The sequence below is a fragment of the Dermacentor silvarum genome, chromosome 5, assembly GCF_013339745.2.
Source record: "Dermacentor silvarum isolate Dsil-2018 chromosome 5, BIME_Dsil_1.4, whole genome shotgun sequence".
NCBI lineage: Eukaryota > Metazoa > Arthropoda > Arachnida > Ixodida > Ixodidae > Dermacentor > Dermacentor silvarum.
In genome coordinates, this window is record NC_051158.1 from 166,394,743 (window position 1) to 166,414,709 (window position 19,967).

Sequence of the window (19,967 nt, forward strand, 5' to 3'; positions counted from 1 at the left end):
CAGTCACTATCACCCAGACGTATACACAGACATATGTAAACCTTGTAACAACCGTGCAGATCTTCAACATATAATCTGGGTATGCCCAAAGAAACAATATAACAATAACAGTTCGAAACCACAACAACCCAGTTTAATAATAAGAAATGAGGAGCAATGGGGGAGACCGTGCTGCTCAGCTTGGACCCGGATGTTCAAGCAAGAGTAGTCCAAATAGCTGAAGACGCCGCCGCGGCTCAGGGGCTGCCGGCCGCCGTCTAAAGGGGGGACGGGGGAGGCTTCTAGTCATTACCCCCTCCTCTAACCACATTTTGGGCAAAATAAAGTTATCTCTCTCTCTCTCTCTCTCTCTCTCTCATACGCGGTGATTCGCATATCGTAAACACCCAGCGTAGTGGTTGCCGCGTTGGAGCGGGGCGTTACGCCCGTATTCAAGAACGTTACTCTAGTCAACACAACACCTCGACTCAAGAGGAAAGATAGCACCGCCATCCCTCCACAGAAGTGGTCATTGAACTTCATGATCATTCACGGGAATTTTCACTCGAGAGGCGGCGCTGTGCTCAAGAAGGTGGAACATACCGAACTTTCAAGCAAGAAATTGCCAAAGAAAATATCTACGATAATTCTAGGGGAAGCTCTTTGTTGTTTGAAGCCAGGACGGGAGTATTGCGGACTAAGATGTACTGAGTCAAGTACCAAGGTATAGACACGTTGTGCTGTGCGTGTGGAGAAGAAGAGGAAACGGCTGAACACCTCATACTTTTCTGTAAAGGGCTTAACCCTACAGTGCAAGGCAACGGGGCTGATTTTTTCAAAGCATTGGGGTTTAGGGACAGTGAAGGCAAAATAGACTTTAAGCGGGTAGAAATAACCAAACAGAGGTTATCTGATTGGTGGATAAAATCAAGGCAGGGGTGAAATTTCAACCCACCACAAACTACAAATTGTGTAAATAATCATGGCTAGGTGGCGTATGCCACCGCCCGATTTAAAGGGTTCAGCCTCATCCATCCATCCATCCATCCATGGAGTGGAGGAAGAGCTTCGAGTCGAGGGCTGTATGAGAATAGGGAAGTTAGTTCTCCAAAGCGAACGAAGGTGTCTCAGCCGATCACAAGGAATCTTCTTAAGGAAATCGAGGTGTCCCAACAGAACTCCAAAGACGGACCCGTGCTTACGCATTTATAACGAACCTGCGATAGATAATCCCAAATTTTATTTTAAGAAACAATACAGGCTAGATATACCGGGTGTTCAAAATTAAGCTTTATGGGTTTTTTTAGATTAGGCACTGGGAGGCACGTGAAGACCACCTGCGCAAATAAGTTGTGTGGCCAGGGGGACACAAAGTGAGATAATTATTGCTGTCAGCAGCCGAATTAACTAAAATTGAATAATAAACTTTTTATTGACTGCAGTAAGTGTATGTTTGTATTCAAAAGTTAGAGGCAGTCGTGTTTCTACACAGTTTCACTTGGAAGAATTCTTCTAGCATGTCTATGCTCCGAGATATCCAACTCCAAATTTTAATTATCATTCGCATGATTACGCATGCAAGAGAGTGAGGATTGGCGCAAAGCTCTTCCATGATGTGACGGGGCTGTTGAGTGCGGCGTTTAGTCTGACAAAGTGACGGAGGCATTAGCAAAGATAATAACTGCCCCCCTTCCCCTCAGGGCTGGCGAAAAAAAAATCGAAGAACCCGTAATCGCTGTCGTAACACGCGACAGCGCAGCCTGTAAAGATGGTGGCAGCTGCCATGCCGAGATAATGGCGCGAGCGGAGAAGTCGGAGGGCAGTGCGCGTGCGTAATGGTGACTAGACGACCGGGCATGGTCCTTGTTTGGGCTACGCAATTAAACTGACTGCTGATTTCCAAGTATTGTAAGTTTTATTGAAATCAAAAGCAACAACTGCACCATCAACAGCAGAAACCTTTTTAGCTATGCTAACGAATATTTCATACTGCCGCTTTAACTTTGGTGTTGTCATGCACAAACCTCATGACAACACTTCACCCATCAAGATGTCAATGCCCTAAAAATGTTCAAAAGGCCTCCCTTCCCCAGCAACGCAAAGCATAAACCGCTCTCGCGTCGAGTCGATAACTCTGCGCAGTACAATTGAAACTTGGAGTCTGATATCTCGGAGCACGAACCCGCAAGAATAATTCTTCCGACTGATACTGTGTATAAACACGACTGCCTCTAAGTTTTCAATACAAACATACCCACTTACTGCAGTCGGCAAAAAATAATTACTCAATTTTAGTTAATTGGGCTGCTCACAGCGATAATTATCATCTCACTTTGTGCCCCCCCTGGCCACATAACTTATTTGCACAGGTGGTCTTCGCGTGCCTCCCAGTGCCTAATTTTAAGAAAACCATAAACCTTAGTTTTGAACACCCTGTATTATCAGGCACAGCCGCCAAGCACATGGCTGTATTGGGTAACGTCCTTTTCCTATAAGCTCGGAGAAACCGATACCTGGCTTCGCTAAAGGGCTTCTTCCTCTTACTGGGGTTTTACGTGCCAAAACCAGTTCTGATTATGAGGCACGCCGTAGTGGAAGGCTCCGGATTAATTTTGACCACCTGGGGTTCTTTAACGTGCACTATAACGCAAGCACACGGGCGTTTTTGCATTTCGCCTCTATCGAAATGTGGCCGCCGCGGCCGGGATTCGATCGCGCGATCTCGTGCTCAGCAGCGCCTGAGCTGACTCAGCCACCACGGCGGGCTACAGGTGTTGCTCTAGCCGTATAAAAGGCAGGTTTATCGTGAGCAGAAACGGTGAATTTCGGTAAATGATAAAGGCTACCATCATCATCATCATCATCATCGTCATAATTGACAGAAGCTGACCCCCCCCCCCCCCCCCTCTCAGAAAAAACCTGGATCCGCCCCTGCTTAGCCTCACAGCTAAAATAATTAGTTTTTACATTGTCACACGTCTGCATTTTTATGTGAAAGGAATTAACTGTGACAGGACAGGAAAGCGGCAGAGGGCCAACCAGCAGAAGTTGAACCGTTGCTTATGAGTTGAAGTGCATGAAACAATGGCTTGCTGTACTTACAAATAAAAGCTTTGTGTCAGCAACAGCCCTGTTATCTTCATTTTGCTTACCCTTATATAGCTGTACATAAGCATAGGCCTGAGGCTAATTGTCAAGTGAACTAGTTTTCACTTTTTGTTCCAAGCCTCCCTCCATTTCTTTATGGAAAATATCAACCTGATTTGATTTAATAAATGTGTGCCAGCGTAATGATGGTTAATAATAAACGCAGAAGGCTACTGTAAAGCATGGAACAACTAAAGTGGAAAAACAATGAAATATTTAAGCCATATATACAAATGCATTCTGGATAAGCGAAGCACAAACCTGCTTAGCATGCCGGATGTTCTTTTTTTTTTTTTTAGCCCAGCTGGGTAGTATGTGCGCACTGTTTTCTGTCTGACAAAATTTTACATTAGGTCGACACGGCATGAAACCGTATATTTGGTCACCGTCCCTTACATTCAAAATTTTCTTTCAAATTTTTTTTACGATTGCCCGATAATTCGGAAAATTCGAAGGTCCCTTCCACATAAGCAAAATCCGTCAGCGACGACCTCTTTGCAAAAAAGGTTTAAGAGTTAGGATAGGCAGCAAATTGCCCAAGAATTGCAGTCTTCCTTTTCCACAAGGTACTATTATGGCAAATATCATGTGGCCTACACAAATATAGTGCTTGCTAAATATATGTAAAGACTCTCAAGTATGTCAAAATTAAAAACAAATAAGAGTGTGAACTGCTTCGAACTGAAACCGTCAGAAACGCAAGGAAAATCAAAGCTTCTGCAAGCAAAGCTTCCATGATGATGATGATGATTTATTGGCATCCCCTTTGAAACGGGGCGGCGACAAACAGTCACCTAGCCTACTTGATTTAATCAGGTATACTATACATGTTCTTTATCTGGCATTTTTGTATACCTCTCATTATTTTTCTTTTTCAAAAATTTACCTTGTACCGCTGCCTATGATTTTAAGAGATCAGGTCGTATCCATTTTTTCCCTGCTTTTTTTTTTCCACCAGTACTCTAATCGTCTGTTGCTGATCTCTACGGCTGATCCGTTTATGTTTCCTTCCACTTTAAACCCAAGCGCTTCTGGGAGTTGCACGTTACCTACGGTTCTCGCTGGGTGGATCCCGTCGCATTCCATTACGATGTGCTGAGTGGTCTCTGGATCTTTACTGCAGCATACACATGTCTCATCTAGTTCCGAATATTTGTTCCGATATATTTTCGTCCTTAGGCAACCGGCTCGAGCCTCAAATAGCAAGGCACTGCCCTTTGTGTTATCGTACAGATTTTCCCATCTAATTTCTTTCTTCTCATTCTTGTAAATCTCCATTGTCCTTTTTGTTTCCATTCTTTGCATCCAATTCACGGTCTCTATTTCTCTCACTTTCTTTCTGATGACCCCCGGTTGTCTATTTACAGTTTCGATTATCCTGTACTTGGTTGCCAACTTCCTTGACCTCTTCCTCCATTCTGTGTCCACGCTTTTCATGTAGAGATACTTGTGCACTTTAGCCGCCCATTTATTTTCATCCATGTTCCTGAGCCTTTCTTCAAAACTAATTTTGCTTTGTGCTTCTCTGACTTCAAAAGAGGCCCAACCCATGTCACCATGCACTGCCTCATTTGTCGTATTACCGTGTGCTCCCAAAGCCAACCGGCCTACTCCATCTTTGGTTAACTTCCAAACCCGCCAATATATCCGATTTTAAGCATATAATGGCATTTGCGAATGCTAGCGCTGGCACCATTACTCTTTTCCAGATTCCACGCACCACCTCATACTTATTGTGGCCCCACAGTGCTCTGTGTTTCATTATTGCTGCATTCCGCTTCCCCTTTATTTTCAGATTATCTTGGTGGTTGCTTGAGTAATTCTTTCCTTCGTTTATGTGTACGCCGAGGTACTTATATTGCTTCACTATGGGTATTACTTGCTGTTGAATTGACACCACGAAGTTACTCGTGTGTTCATTAAAGATCATAATCCCTGATTTCTCTGTGCTAAACTTAAGGCCTAGATTTGTCGCTGCGTTCCCACAGATATTCGCAAGTATCTGTAAATCTTTTTTATTGTCCGCTAGTAGCACAATGTCGTCTGCGTACATCAGTCCAGGGACCTTCTGTTGCACCATTTGTCCATTACGCATGTAGGATAAATCAAAACCTAATTCGCTGTTTTCCAGTCGTCTTTCTATGCCCTTGACGTAAAGCGTGAACAACAATGGTGACAGAGGGCGTCGCGACTCCGCGACGAAAAAGAAAAGGGCAGAACAGACGCTACTGCAACGCGCGCAAGTGCCAGGCGAAACCTGCACGACCTACATTGAGGCAGTAATACAACTGTGTAGGATGGTAGATTCTGGAATGTCTGAGGAAGACAAAGTCGGGCACATCCTAAAAGGAATTGCTGAGGATGTTTACAGTTTCCTCATTGCAAAAGACACCCTGGCTTCCGTCGCCGACATCATTCGGCACTGTCGCACTTTCGAGCAACTGAAGACGAGGCGCATCACGCCGAAGTTTGGCAGGCTAGCCAATGTGACGACAGTTGCAAGCGTAGAGAGCAACCAGCCCCTCGATCTTGCAGCAACGATCCGACAAATAGTTCGGGAGGAACTCAGCCTGCACGCGCAAGTGCATGACGCACCCAGGCACTCATAGCTTCCGCTTACCACCAGATTTCGAGCCAAACGTGGCATCCTTCTCCCCGTATACTGCGGCAAGGGGCATTGAGGATTATGAACTCGCGCCCCGACAGCAGCCACGTCTCTACGACAGAGGCCCTACTTATGACGCTCAGCCACAACGAGAACAGCCACGTTTTTACCCCCGAAGCCCTGTGACTTCTGTGAAGCCGCGCCAAGAACAGCACCGACCCTACTACCACGACGTGGCTTATAACCGATATAATGGATTTCAGCGACCAGCAGAGACACGTTATCCACATGACAACGAACTTTCTCGCCGCCCGCAGCAGGCTAGCATTCGCTTCGAGGAAGATGCTGTCAACCGCGACCCTCCCGTGTGCTACAACTGTGGTTCCACAGGCCATATTGCTCGGTATTGTCGCCAAGGCCGTCAATCACGAAGGACACCACCGATGTTCTCGCCTCCCGGAACCCGTACTTCATATGACTTTCGGACGACCGATTTGCTTCCAATGGACCGCTTCTCGCGCGCGACCAGACGCAGCGATTCGCCAGCATCTGAGCGGAGTTTGACGCCACCAAATAACCGTCCCCGTCGCTCTCCGTCCCCTCGGCGCCGTTCTTCCTCACCTCCGCCGGGAAACTAGCATCCGCGGCCAATGGAGGTGAGGTCGCCGGACGGTCTTTGGAAGAAATATCTCTGCCTGTTGTGATGCACAAAAACAAAGTGAATGTGTTGATTGACGGAATACCGACCATGGCGTTAGTTGATACTGGAGCAACTGTGTCTGTGATGAGCCTCGCTTTCAAAAACCGTCTAGGCCACAAAGTTATGTTTTCTTGGAACGACGGTATTACCTTTCGTGGAGTAGGCGGCGAGTGGCTTCATCCCCTTGGTGTTTGTGCTGTGAGTGTTTTGTTGGCTGGGAAAGTGTTTGTGTCGGAATTCCTTGTTCTTTCTCGTTGTTCACACGACGTTATTCTTGGTATCGATTTTCTTAAACAATGCGGTGCTTCCGTGGACTGTGGTTGTGGCGAAATATCGTTAACATGTTATTTATATCAGCACTTCCCGAACAAAGCTCGCGTGGTGAAGACAGGGACACAAACACGCTCAATGTTCTTGATGAAGTGATTGCACCATCGTGGTGCCTGACGCCCGTTCGTGTTTTTGCAAATACTGTCGACGCTGACTGTGTTGACCTTGTAGTTAGGCCTCTCCGCATAAACTGTGCTAAAAAAAAAGTATACTTGTGCCCTGCTCTGTCGTGTGCATGACGAAAGGAGTTGCCACATTGTGGGCGCTGAACTGTTCATCCACGCCGGTTGTCCTCCCTCGTGGTATGAAAATCGCTCTATTCGATGAAGCCGCATGTAGCTCAATAGCGGCACTAACTGCGGACGCCTCTGCAGCTTGCTCTCCTTGCGATAATCGCCATTCTGTAGAGTTCATGCTTGGCATGATCAGCAAGGCTCTCTGTACATCGGAACGGCAAGCACTGGTACAGGTCCTTGCCAGGCATGAGGCTGCATTCGACTTCACGCATGGAGATGCACCCCTTCATCTACCGTCGTCCCGCGCTCGTCACCGAATAGATACCGGCTCAGCGCATCCCATCCGCCACAAGCCCTACCGAGTGTCATCCTCCGAGCGCAAAGTTATTGCAGAGCAAGTCAAGGAGATGATGAACAAAGGTGTCGTTCAAGAGTCGTCTAGCCCATGGGCAGCCCCAGTAATCCTGGTCAGGAAAAGAGATGGCTCCTGGAGATTCTGCGTAGATTACAGACGTCTAAACGCAGTGACAAAGAAGGATGTCTATCCGCTACTACGAATCGATGACGTCATTGATTGCTTGCACGCTGCTTCGTACTTCTCAACACTTGATTTGCGATCGGGGTATTGGCAAATACCTATGGACGCTGCCGACAAGGAAAAGACCGTTATCGTGACTCCAGATGGCCTATTCGAATTTAATGTTATGCCTTTTGGCCTTTGCAATGCTCCTGCCACCTTCGAAAGATTCATGGACACAGTACTACGTGGTCTAAAGTGGGAGATATGTATGCGTTACCTCGATGATGTTCTAATATTAGGTCGCGCATTTGAAGAACATAACAAAGGCATCAGCCTTGTTATCGACTGCATCGAAAAAGCTGGACTGGTTCTGAACTAAAAAAAATGTAGGTTTGGCGAACGCCAAACACTGGTCCTGGGACACTTAGTCGACAAGGATGGCGTCAGACCCGATCCTCGTAAGATTGAAGCGGTGAGCGCCTTCAAGCCACCGTGCACAGTCAGCACGAGAACTTCGCTCATTCATTGGCCTATGTTCGTATTTCCGTCGTTTTGTTCCCCGGTTTGCCGACATCGTTTACCCATTGACAAGTATTTAGCGACAAGTATTTTGTCACACTCTGGTGTCCATTGGACACCAGAGTGTGACGCTTCATTCTCTCAATTGAAGTTTATACTAACGTCAGCACCCCTCTTGCGTCACTTCGATCCATCTTGCCTGACTGAAGTTCACACTGATGCTAGTGGAATCGGGATAGGCGCGGTGCTTGTACAACGTCACAGTGGCTCAGAACATGTTGTCGCATATGCCAGCCGTTGCCTGAGCAAATCGAAACGCAATTATACGGTTACGGAACAAGAATGTCTGGCAGCTGTTTTCGCTGTACAGAAGTTCAGGTGTTATCTTTACGGTAGACCAATTCAACATTATCACCGACCATCATTCTTTATGCTGGCTGGTCGGTTTGCGTGATCCCTCTGGTCGCCTCGCACGTTGGGCGCTGCGCCTCCAGGAATACGACTTTGTGGTGTCGTACAAGAGTGGCCGTCGTCACGCTGACGCAGACTGCCTCTCTCGGATTCCTCTTGCAACTACCGACTGCGATGCTGAGAATTTTGACGACTGCCTCGCTGCTGTTACTTGTACGTTCCCTGATGCTGAATACTTTCAGCGAGAACAACGGAATGATCTTACCCTCGATCCGCTTTTTGTTGCCGCCCGTACTTCTCAAGGCAGAGGTCGCTTTACTGTCCGTGATGAGTTGCTCTACAAAACTAATTACTCCGGGCATGGAGCGCATTTTCTGCTTGTTGTACCCGAGAGTCTCCGCTCCGACGTTCTACGCGCCATGCATGACGATGCGACATCCGGACATTTCGGCTTCGTACGAACGCTACACAGCACGCAGGAGCGCTTTTACTGGCCCAAGATGTACGAAACAACTAAGCGCTATGTCGCTATAGTCGGGTGCAACTTAAGAAGACAGGAGAGGCCCCGCCCAGATGACCGAAGCGCAGCAGCCGATTTCCTCCGCGACTAAAGAAATAGTCCCACTGACGCGACTCGCCCCGGCTTGAAGCGCGAGCTACCATGTTCTCCGTCGGTGGGGACACCGGCCGTCCGGCTCATGACGCAAGTCTTTAGTACGCGCCCATTGGTGGAGGCTCGTATGCATCCGCCTTTGAGGGGGCAAATGCCGCTGCCTTCTAAAGTTGTACCCGACTATAGTTGTGAAACGTGCCAACGTCACAAGCGACTGACCACCGCAGCCCCGGGTCCCCTTCGGCCATTGACACCGCCTAGTACGCCGTTCGAGCAAGTAGGCATTGACCTTTTGGGTCCATTCCCGTTATCCAACAACAAGAACCGTTGGATAATTGTCTGCGTCGACCACCTTACACGGTATGCCGAAACTGCAGCCATACCCTCTTCCACCGCTGCTTGCGTGGCGGTCTTCCTGCTGCGTTCCGTGGTCCTTCGTCATGGCCCACCACATGTCATCATCAGCGACCGCGGTCGCCAGTTCACTGCTGATGCCATTGAAGAGTTACTTCGTTTGTGCACTTCACAGTTCCGGCATTCCACGCCGTATCATCCACAGACCAATGGCCTCGTTGAAAGGACAAACAGAACGCTGACCAACATGCTTGCCATGTACGTCTCCTCCAATCACAAGAACTGGGACGACGTGCTACCCTTCATCACTTACGCATATAACACGGCAAAACACGAAACCACTAACTATAGCCCATTTTATCTCCTGTATGCAAGGTTACCGCGAAGCCCTCTGGACACTTTCTTACCCTTCGTTCTGCACAACGACGATTCTATATCTCAGACTTTGTGTCTCGCCGAAGAAGCCTGTCGAATAGCTCGTCTTCGTACTCTGGCCTCGCAAAGTCTTTCGAAAGAGCGATACGACGACCGTCACGTACAAGTATCGTTTGAAAAAGGTGACTTGGTCCTCCTTTGGACACCGCAACGCAAGCGTGGATTGTGCCAGAAGCTCTTGTCACAATATTCAGGCCCATTTGTAGTTGTGGACCGCCTGAGCGAACTCACGTAATAGCTCGCGTCCTGTGCAATGGTCGGCGATCAAGCAGAACTCAGCTGACTCACATTGCTCGCCTGAAGCCTTTCTACCCTGCTTGTCCATCCTGACTCGCCCCACGGGCTTCGTCGGCTTGCGGGGAAATGTAACGGATACGAAAGGCAGGCACAAAAAGAAAGAAGACGAAGAGAACGAAGAGCTCGAGAGGCCGGACTGCGCTACGATCACGCTCCGATCATCGCCCATCTCCTGTAAAATAAAACAATTTCTTCACAACTCTTCGTAACAATATATATATATATATATATACATATATATATACATATATATACATACATAAGAGAGAGAGGGATGAACGAGGGGGAGGAGTGGTAGTGGCCGGCGGAGAACCACTGCCGAAAGAAATTGCTGGCTACGCCACTGGTATTTAGCATAACTTAAATTACAAAATATGATTTTAACATGGATGGTTTATGATTAAAGGGAAAATGAGACATCCACCCAAATGTAGCAATTGCTACAAAGGAAACCCAAACGGGTTCCTCGAAAGAAAAGCCTCGCAGTTGCTGAAAAGTTCGTTTCATCAACCACCCCGACCGCGCAGGCCCTCATTTTCCCTTTAATTACTTCTCTCTACCTAGCGGGTATCCGCTGAACTATTACGTCATGGTTAATGACTTTTCACACGATCAGACTTGAGGATCACTAGGCTGTGAAAAAAGCCACAAGTCACAGAATAAACTTATGTGACATAATCTATTACAAACACTTTAACTAAATACGCTAATACGTGATGGCACAATGAGAAATATCACAAATTGTCAACTGCATGGACACTGTTGCTGTCGCAAAGTAAATGTACATATCGCACTTTGACATGGCATGCATCTCCTTATGTATAAAAAGTGAGCAGTAGATTCCCGCTAGCTCACTGTGGAACTCGCGCCACAGTTCAAGAATGCCCGACGAATCTTTGTGTGCGCCTCTGCCAAAAAGACGAAATAATGCTAAATACGAGATACAAAATACCAAGCAGCGTAGGGTCCATGTATTAGAACAATTAAAGAGGTGATGACAATATTGCCGCGAGACAGAAGAAGAAGACCGGCACCGAAGCAGAGGTCAGCATTAGGCCGGCACTGAAGAAGAGGAAGTAGAGGTTGCTCCTCGCCATCTTGGCTGGTTGCTGCTAAGCCTGTGCTACTCGCCTATTTTGTAAATATTTGTAAATATACGTTTTGCGCAACATTTTCTGGTGGAGGTGCGGGGTACGCTGCCTGTTCATCCCCATCACCCAAGCACGGAACTCCGAAGTGGTCGCCGCGTTGTTCCCTCGGTGATGGCCACTGAAGCACGCACCGCGCCGGAACCTACCGTGCAGCAGCCGTCCCCGCCGTCTGTCATCTTATCGCTTCCGCAAGATCCGGGCACCTTCTCTGGCACAGATAACGTGGACGTCGAGGACTGGATTGCCTGCTATGAGCATGTCAGCAAACAGAACAGATGGGACGATACGCTTATGCTGGCGAACGTGATATTTTATCTGAAAGGAACCGCGCGCGTCTGGTACGAGACGCATGAACACGATCTGACCTTTGCAAAGAAAAACTGAATGACTTGTTCGGCAAGCCCTTGGGCCGTCAACTCGCCGCTAAAAAAGAACTTGGCTCCCGTGCGCAGTCATCTACTGAATCATACATTTCGTATATTCAAGATATTCTAGCGCTTTGCCGTAAAATTGAGGGTAACATGTCCGAAGCGGACAAGATCGGACACATACTCAAAGGAATCGCCGATGACGCATGCAACCTCTTAGTATTCAGGAACTGCGCCACCGTGGATGCTATTGTGACAGAGTGTCGGCGATTCGAACAAGCTAAATCCCGCCGTATCGCCCAGCAATTCACCAGGCTCCCCAATTCGCGACTCCAGTAATTCATGCGACACCTAGCGGCGAGCGCCGCAAACCTCGTACGGAGGTCCGCTCCGTCCGTAGCTTTCGCCCTGCGATCGGGTGCGCGCCACCATCTACGAAACTTGGAATTATACTGGAGGAGGAGGAGGAGGAGGAGGAGGAAATAACTTTATTGAGTCCTGAGGAACCCCTCCCCACCCACTCTTTGTTTAGTGGTCGGCAGGGGTCGCGGGCCGCACCCACGTTGGGACGGGAAGCCCGTGAGCCTCCGCCCTTTCGTGAGCCCTCTGGACAGCCCGGAGCTGGGTCTGGTGGTCGTCGCGTTGCAGGGCGTCCTCCCAGTCTTCTTTACGGAACATGGTGCCGCTTAACGCGGAGCATTGCCAGAGCATGTGTGCTAGCGAGCAGTATGATTCGCCACAATCCGGACATTGCGACTGTATACCTCTGGTGAATAAAGGCTGAGTCTGCCTCTCGAGGGGAACGACCCTGTCTGAAGCATTCTGAATATCGATGACTGTGGTCTATTGAGTTTAGCGTGGGGGAGCGGGAAGGCCCTCCTCGACAGCTGATAGTGCGTTGTTATTTCGTTGAAGGTGAGCAGCGGGTCTCGGTGCTCCCCTCAGTCGCGGATCCAGGTTTTTTCTGAGGGGGTAGGGGGGGGGGAGGTCAGCTTCTGTCAATGATGATGATGATGATGATGATGATAGCAGCCTTTCTGATTTACCGAAATGCACCGTTTCTGCTCACGATAAACCCGCGTGTTATACGGCTAGAGCAACACCTGTAGCCCGCCGTGGTGGCTCAGTCAGCTCAGGTGTTGCGCTGCTGAGCACGAGATCGCGGGATCGAATACCGGCCGCGGCGGCCGCATTTCGATGGAGGCGAAATGCAAAAACACCCTTGTGCTTGCGTTGTAGTGCACGTTAAATAACACCAGGTTGTCAAAATTAATCCGGAGCTTTCCACTACGGCGTGCCTCATAATCAGAACTGGTTTTGGCACGTAAAATCCCAGTAAGAGGAAGAAGCCCTTTAGCGAAGCCAGGTATCGGTTTCTCCGAGCTTATAGGAAAAGGACGTTACCCAATACAGCCATGTGCTTGGCGGCTGTGCCTGATAATACAGGTTGTTTAAAACTAAGATTTATATGGTTTTCTTAAAATTAGGCACTGGGAGGCACGCGAAGACCACCTGTGCAAATAAGTTATGTGGCCAGGGGGGGGGGGGGCACAAAGTGAGATGATAATTATCGCTGTGAGCAGCCCAATTAACTAAAATTGAGTAATTATTTTTTTGCCGACTGCAGTAAGTGGGTATGTTTGTATTGAAAACTTAGAGGCAGTCGTGTTTATACACAGTATCGATTCGGAAGAATTATTCTTGCGGGTTCGTGCTCCGAGATATCAGACTCCAAGTTTCAATTGTACTGCGCAGAGTTATCGACTCGACGCGAGAGCGGTTTATGCTTTGCGTTGCTGGGGAAGGGAGGCCTTTTGAACATTTTTAGTTCATTGACATCCTGATGGGTGAAGTGTTGTCATGAGATTTGTGCATGACAACACCAAACTTAAAGCAGCAGTATGTATGAAATATTCGTTAGCATAGCTAAAAAGGTTTCTGCGGTTGATGGTGTAGTTGTTGCTTTTGATTTCAATAAAACTTACAATACTTGGAAATCAGCAGTCAGTTTAATTGCGTAGCCCAGGAAATGACCATGCCCGGTCGTCTAGTCGCCATTACGCACGCGCATTGCCCTCCGGCTTCTCCGCTCGCGCCATTATCTCGGCGTGGCAGCTGCCGCCAGCATTACAGGCTGCGCGGTCGCGTGTTACGACAGCGGTTACGGGTTCTTCGTTTTTTTTTTCGCCAGCCGTGAGGGGAAGGGGGGCAGTTATTATCTTTGCTAATGCCTCCGCTGCGTTGTCAGACTAAACGCCGCACTCAACAGCCCCGTCACATCATGGAAGAGCTTTGCGCCAATCCTCACTCTCTTGCATGCGTAATCATGCGAACCACAATTAAAATTTGGAGTTGGATATCTCGGAGCATAGACATGCTAGAAGAATTATTCCAAGTGAAACTGTGTTGAAACACGACTGCCTCTAACTTTTGAATACATACATACAAACTTGCTGCAGTCAATAAATAGTTAATTATTCAATTTTAGGTAATTCGGCTGCTGACAGCGATAATTATCATCTCACCTTGTGTCACCCTGGCCACATAACTTATTTGCGCAGGTGCTCTTTACGTGCCTCCCAGTGCCTAATTTTAAGAAAACCATAAAGCTTAATTTTGAACTCCCGGTATGTCTAGGCTGTATTGTTTCTTAAAATAAAATTTGGGATGATCTTTCGCAGGTTTGTTATAAATGCGTAAGCACGGGTCCGTCTTTGGAGTTCTGTTGGGACACCTTGATTTCCTTAAGAAGATTCTTTGTGTTCGGCTGAGACACCTTCGTTTGCTTTGGAGCTCCAACGCGGCAACCACTACGCTGGTTGTTTACGATATGCGAATCACCACGTATGAAGAAGACTCATGACGCCAGCCAGAAGAACGATGTGGCCTAGTAGCCGAGAGCGCGAGCCAGGGTCTACATGTTTTGTTTCCCACGCGACGTCATCCTTTTACACAAGGCGCGCATCTGCTCCCGTTTCTCTAACCACGCGTGGTTAGCGGCCAACGCCCGCGCGCTGGCGTTGGCCGCGGACGTCACGCTCCTCCACTTCGCAGCCGCTGCTCGAGGCTTCGCCACGCTCCGCGAGAACGGCCACTCAGATAATAAACGGATCCGGCGGCTTTGAGCCTCCTATGCTTAATGCACGACAATAAAACTGCGAAGTTACAATGAAAAACTTGTAGCGTACGAACGGTACTGTGCTCGTACTGGGTATTGTCAACGTGTAACTGTGATCACACTTCTTCTTTCTGGGGTTTTACGTGCCAAAACCAGGGATCACACTGAGTGCTACAGTTAAAAAAAGTTGCCTATGCGTAGTTCTCATTTTAGCTGTTAGCTGTTATTATTTATATATGAACACTTCAGCGAGAGATCTCTTTCATTAAGCAGGTTGGTCGCGGAACCGATGACAGCCAATGAGGCAACCAACGACACCTCAATGGGGAACAGAGTTGATCAGGCGCGAAGGCGCTCGCGCGGACATCTGCGTGCTCGGCAAAAGGGACGTCCCCTCGTTCATTCGACGCCACCGATGGGACGAGTAATTAGGCACGGCCGGCGCCAGGAGGTCCAATGTGTTCATGAGAAAAAATAACTACGGCAACTTCGCGACACTACACCCCTACGGAATACAAATAAGCTCGTGAGCGAGCTAGCTTAATTGCTACATGGCTGATACCACTGGTACTCGCGAAAAATAATTTTGAAGAATGCTGGTGGCCATTTTTTTTTTTTTTTTTTTGCGACAGGGCCATCCCTCTGTCAGCGAGGGGGCGATGCAGAAATCTGAGGGGGGGGGGGGGGTCAGGACATCCGGACATCCCCCCTGGATCCGCGCCTGGCTCCCCTCCCTCCCCGCCACTTCGCTCGCCACGATCGCCGCGGTGCGTGAGTCCTCGCGCGCGGTCGTGCGCCAGCTCGTTGGCGTTGGGAACGTCGGGGTGCACGTCGGCCCCCATGTGGGCCGGAAACCATTTGACGATGTGATGACCCGCGGCTCCCTCGTTGCCGAGGACGGCCGCCGCTTCCCGCGATATGGAGCCCGAGGCGAATGCTCTGGCCGCCGATCGCGAATCTGTGAACACGTAAGGACGTTCGGGGTCCCTCATTGCCATGGCTATTGCCACCTGTTCGGCCACTTCGGACGTTACCCCCTTGACCGATGCCGCGTTAGTGATCGTCCCATCCCAGCGTATCGAGACGGCTGCGTACCGGTCGCTGCGCCCATACTGGGCCGCGTCTACAAATGCCGCCAGTCCCGGGCAGTTGGCGGTCGATTTCAGTAGTGCTCGGGCCCTCGCCTTTCGGCGCCCCTCGTTGAATTGCGGGTGGACGTTTCTCGGAAGCGGTTCAACCTTGAAAGTGCCCCTGACCGACGCGCTGAGCGCGACCTTGCGTGCGTTGCACTCTGCCTGAGCATTTATGCCTGCTTCTTCTAGGATGCGTCTGCCAGGCCCTGGTGGTCGACAGCCGCACGACCTGTGCCTTGGTCTGTGCTTCAATGATTTCTGCTAGCGAGTTGTGGACCCCTAACTGATCCAGCCGCTCTGTGCTTGTAGTAATCGGAAGACCTAGCACCCTTTTGATACTCTTGCGCATCAGTGTCTCTATCTTGGCCGCGTCCCTCTTGGTCCATTTTAGCGCCGAGGCTACGTAATTTACGTGACTCATGAGGAAGGCGTGGTAAAGTCTGATGAGACTGCTCTCGCTGAGCCCTCCCCTGCGGTTGGTCACCCTGAGGATCAGCCGGAGCATGTTCTCCGTTTTGGACGTTAGTTTCATAACGGTTTGCGTGTTACCGCCTTTAGCCTCAATTAGCAGCCCCAGGATTCTTATAGTGTCCACTATGGGGATCGGCTGGCCGTCGGTCGTATGTAATTTGATTGGGATTTGATCGATCGGCGTCAAATTCCTCATGCCCTGTTTCGAGGGCCTGTACAACAACAGTTCCGATTTGCTGGGTGACAGGCGGAGTCCCGTTTCCAGGTACTCTTCCGTTGTGTCCAGCGGCTCTTGGAGAGCCCGCTCGACTACTGCGTCGAACCCTCCCGTGCACCACACCGTAATGTCGTCTGCGTACAGGGCGTGATTGACATTGGTCACTCTCGTCAGCCGGTCCGAGAGCCCTTTCATTGCTAAATTGAATAATAGTGGGGAGAGCACCGCCCCTTGTGGGGTGCCCTTCGCACCCAGCGTGTACCAATCGGACGTGGCCTGTCCTATTTTGATCGTGGCCTTCCTGTCTCTGAGGAAGGAGTTTATGTAAGAGTGGAATTTCCGGCCGAGCCCCATCACCGAGATCGTTTCCAGTAGAAATCTGTGTTTTACCGTGTCGAACGCTTTCGTTAGGTCCAGGGCCAGTATGCCCCTGGTGTCTCTGGTCATGCCGTCGATTATATGCTTCTTGAGTAGTAGCATTACGTCCTGTGTGGAGAGGCCCGGTCTGAAGCCCACCATGTTGTGGGGGAAGAGGCCCTCTCTCTCTATGTACCGCGATACTCGGTTATGTATGGCATGTTCCGCTGTTTTGCCCACGCACGAGGTTAGCGATATCGGCCGCATGTTCTCCGGCGCAAGTGGTTTACCGGGTTTCGGTATCAGTATGACCGAAGCCTCTTTCCAGACCTCGGGTACTCGTCCCGTTTCCCACGCTCTGTTGATTTCTTCAGTGAGCTTCTCGACCGACTTTCCGTCTAGGTTTCTCAGCAGTTTGTTCGAGACCCCGTCCGGGCCCGTCGCCGAGCGTCCGTTGAGGCCTTGTAAGGCATCCCAAATTTCTGATTCCGTGAAGGGCGCGTCGAGTTCTTCGACCTCTGCGCCAGCGTATTGTGGATAGTCGCCGTCGCCCGACGGGCTCAGTGGCAAATACGTCTCCGCCAGCTCCTTTAGGAGCTCGCTCTCCGTTTTGCCCTGCTCCTTTTCCTTGTGTAAAATCCTATCGATTGCCAATCTCTGATTACCTTTGGATTGCCTGTCGTCTAACAGTTTCTTTAGGAGGTTCCATTTGCCTCCGGCTCTCATCTGTCCGTCTACCGACGCGCATACCTCGTTCCACTGTTTCTTGGAAAGCTCGATCGAGTGCGCTTCGATTTCCCTGTTTAGTGCAGCTATTTTCTTTCGCAGTCTGCGATTAAGTCTGCGTTTTCCACCTGGCCGTGATGGAATTCTTTGCCTCTAATAGGTGTGCCAATCTCGCGTCCATCCGTTCCACGTTCAGTTCGGTTTGGACGACCCTCGTCGCGGTGCTAACGTCCTCTTTGAGCCTTCGAAAGAGGCTGTCTAGGTCCGCGTATTCACTTGTGTCTTCCTTCCTTATTTTGCGAAAGGCGTCCCAGTCGGTGACCTTAAATTCTCTCGGTGGTGCCGCCCTGATGGGGATCGTCACCGCCAGAATGTAGTGGTCGCTGCCAAGGTTCTCGTGCAGGTTGCGCCATTTGGCCCCTCGCACGTTTTTGACGAAGGTCAGGTCAGGCGTCGTATCCCGCGCCACCGACGTGCCTAGTCGAGTCGGATAGCGGGGGTCCGTCACCAGCTCTAACGAGCACTTAGTGACTGCCTCCAATAGCCGCTCTCCCTTGGGCATTGGCCTTGCGTAACCCCAGGCTTCGTGGGGCGCGTTAAAATCTCCAGCCACTATTAGTGGGGCCCCCCTGGCCATTGAGGTCGCCTTCGTTATTATCGATGCGAACGACTGTCTGTGGTCAGAGGGCGAGCTGTAGACCTTTACTACGAATACGCTGTTTTTCAGCCAACCGTTCGGTATGATTTCGATCGCGGTTGCCTCCGCTTTCACGTTGCCTAATTTCAAATCTTGTTCCTGGAAAGAGCATTTGTTCGCGACGAGGGTCGCCACTCCGCGTTTACCCTGTTCGAATTTCGACGAGCCGACCCGGTATCCGGGCAGGGTCGCCTCGCTACCCAAAGTTTCTTGTAAGATTATGACGTGCGGTTTGTCCGCCTGTGAGGCAAGGAACTGCAGCAGCGGAGCCTTGCGCTTTTTGAAGCTAGCGCAATTCCACTGCCACACGACCAGCTCTCTAGTTGAGTGGTTCGCCATGATTGACACCTTGGATTTGTTTAGCACCTGCAGGTGCCATGTGTGCTTCGATACGTGTCACTCTTGTCGCGAGCGCTACCATGCTTTCCGCTAGTTGCTGGACCATTAGCTGCAAAGAGCTAATCGACTGCTGAATTTCCAATAGGATGCTACTGGACTCTGGTTCCGCCAGGTTTCCCTCCTCCGTCAGAGGAGGGGCCCTGCGTTTGACCGAGCGAACCGGCTGCTCCCCTTGCGGGGTCGCTGTATTTTGCGACACCTGCTGCTGCTGTTGTTAGACTAGCTGAGGAGTGGAACCTCGTTTCCGAAACAATTCGAAATCCGCCCTCATTTGCTGAATCTCCGCCTTGAGGCGCGCGTTTTCTTCCGCAAGTTGAGCTATTCTAGGGTCTTCCCCGTTATGCTTTGGCAATGCTACCTGCGTTACCTTTGGTTGTGGTTTCGGCTGCGGCTTTAGCTTGACCCGGTCTGCCCAGATCGGCCCCTCTTGAATGCGTACTTGGGAGCGGGAGCGCCCCCTGGAGCGGGAGCGACCTCTCGATCGGCTGCGCTGTCGTCGTGTCGGCGTTGTCGAACGTCCCCGTCTGGGGGCGCTTGCCACGCTGGAATCGCGTGATCTGCTCTCCAGCCGTTGTGGCTGACTTTGCAGCTGCGGTTTCTTCGCCTTTCTGCGTCGGCGCCTCCTGCGCCGCACGACATAAGGCACTTGGTATCGTTGCTTGCAGTTGCCGTCCGCCGTCCGGTGTGGGCCCCCGCAGAGGGCGCACTTGGGCGAGCACTGGTGGTCTTCGGCCGGGTCGTTGCCTCCGCAGCCGCGGCACCTCTTCTTGTCAGGATTTGGGCAGACGTCGACTCTGTGGCCCAAGTCACCACACCCGTAGCACACGTCATTCTGTCGCCTGTATAGCGTGCAGCGTATTAGGCTTACGCCACACATGACATAGTCCGGCACTTTCATGCCGTCGAAGAGCACTACCACCGTCGGGGTGTTTTTGATCCGCTTGGCTTCCAAGACCTTGGGATTTCTTTGGTTCACGATCATGGCCTGAAGCTGGGCCTCGTTGATTTCGGGGTCCACTCCTCTGATGACCCCCTTGCACGTGTTGTCCGGCGCCGCAATGTATGCGGCCACTTTGAATGCGCCTTCTCTTAGGTGAAGCTGGTGAACTCCGGCGTATGCGTTCGCGTTCTTTTCGGTCGGCGTGGACACGACGAGAATGTTCTGGATTGCGTTCGGGCAAACG

General features: G+C 50.2%; 2 protein-coding genes and 1 long non-coding RNA gene across 34 annotated transcripts in view; 1 reads left to right on the forward strand and 2 right to left on the reverse strand.

Moving 5' to 3' along the window:
- Positions 1–19,967, forward strand: part of LOC119454535 (gastrula zinc finger protein XlCGF7.1) — a 455,522-nt gene that overhangs the window by 281,207 nt on the left and 154,348 nt on the right. The window lies entirely within an intron of this gene.
- Positions 1–19,967, reverse strand: part of LOC125945276 (uncharacterized) — a 395,992-nt gene that overhangs the window by 222,413 nt on the left and 153,612 nt on the right. The window lies entirely within an intron of this gene.
- LOC125945271 (uncharacterized) overlaps positions 1–19,967 on the reverse strand; it is a 194,612-nt gene that overhangs the window by 21,703 nt on the left and 152,942 nt on the right. The gene's annotated exons all lie outside the window — the stretch shown is intronic.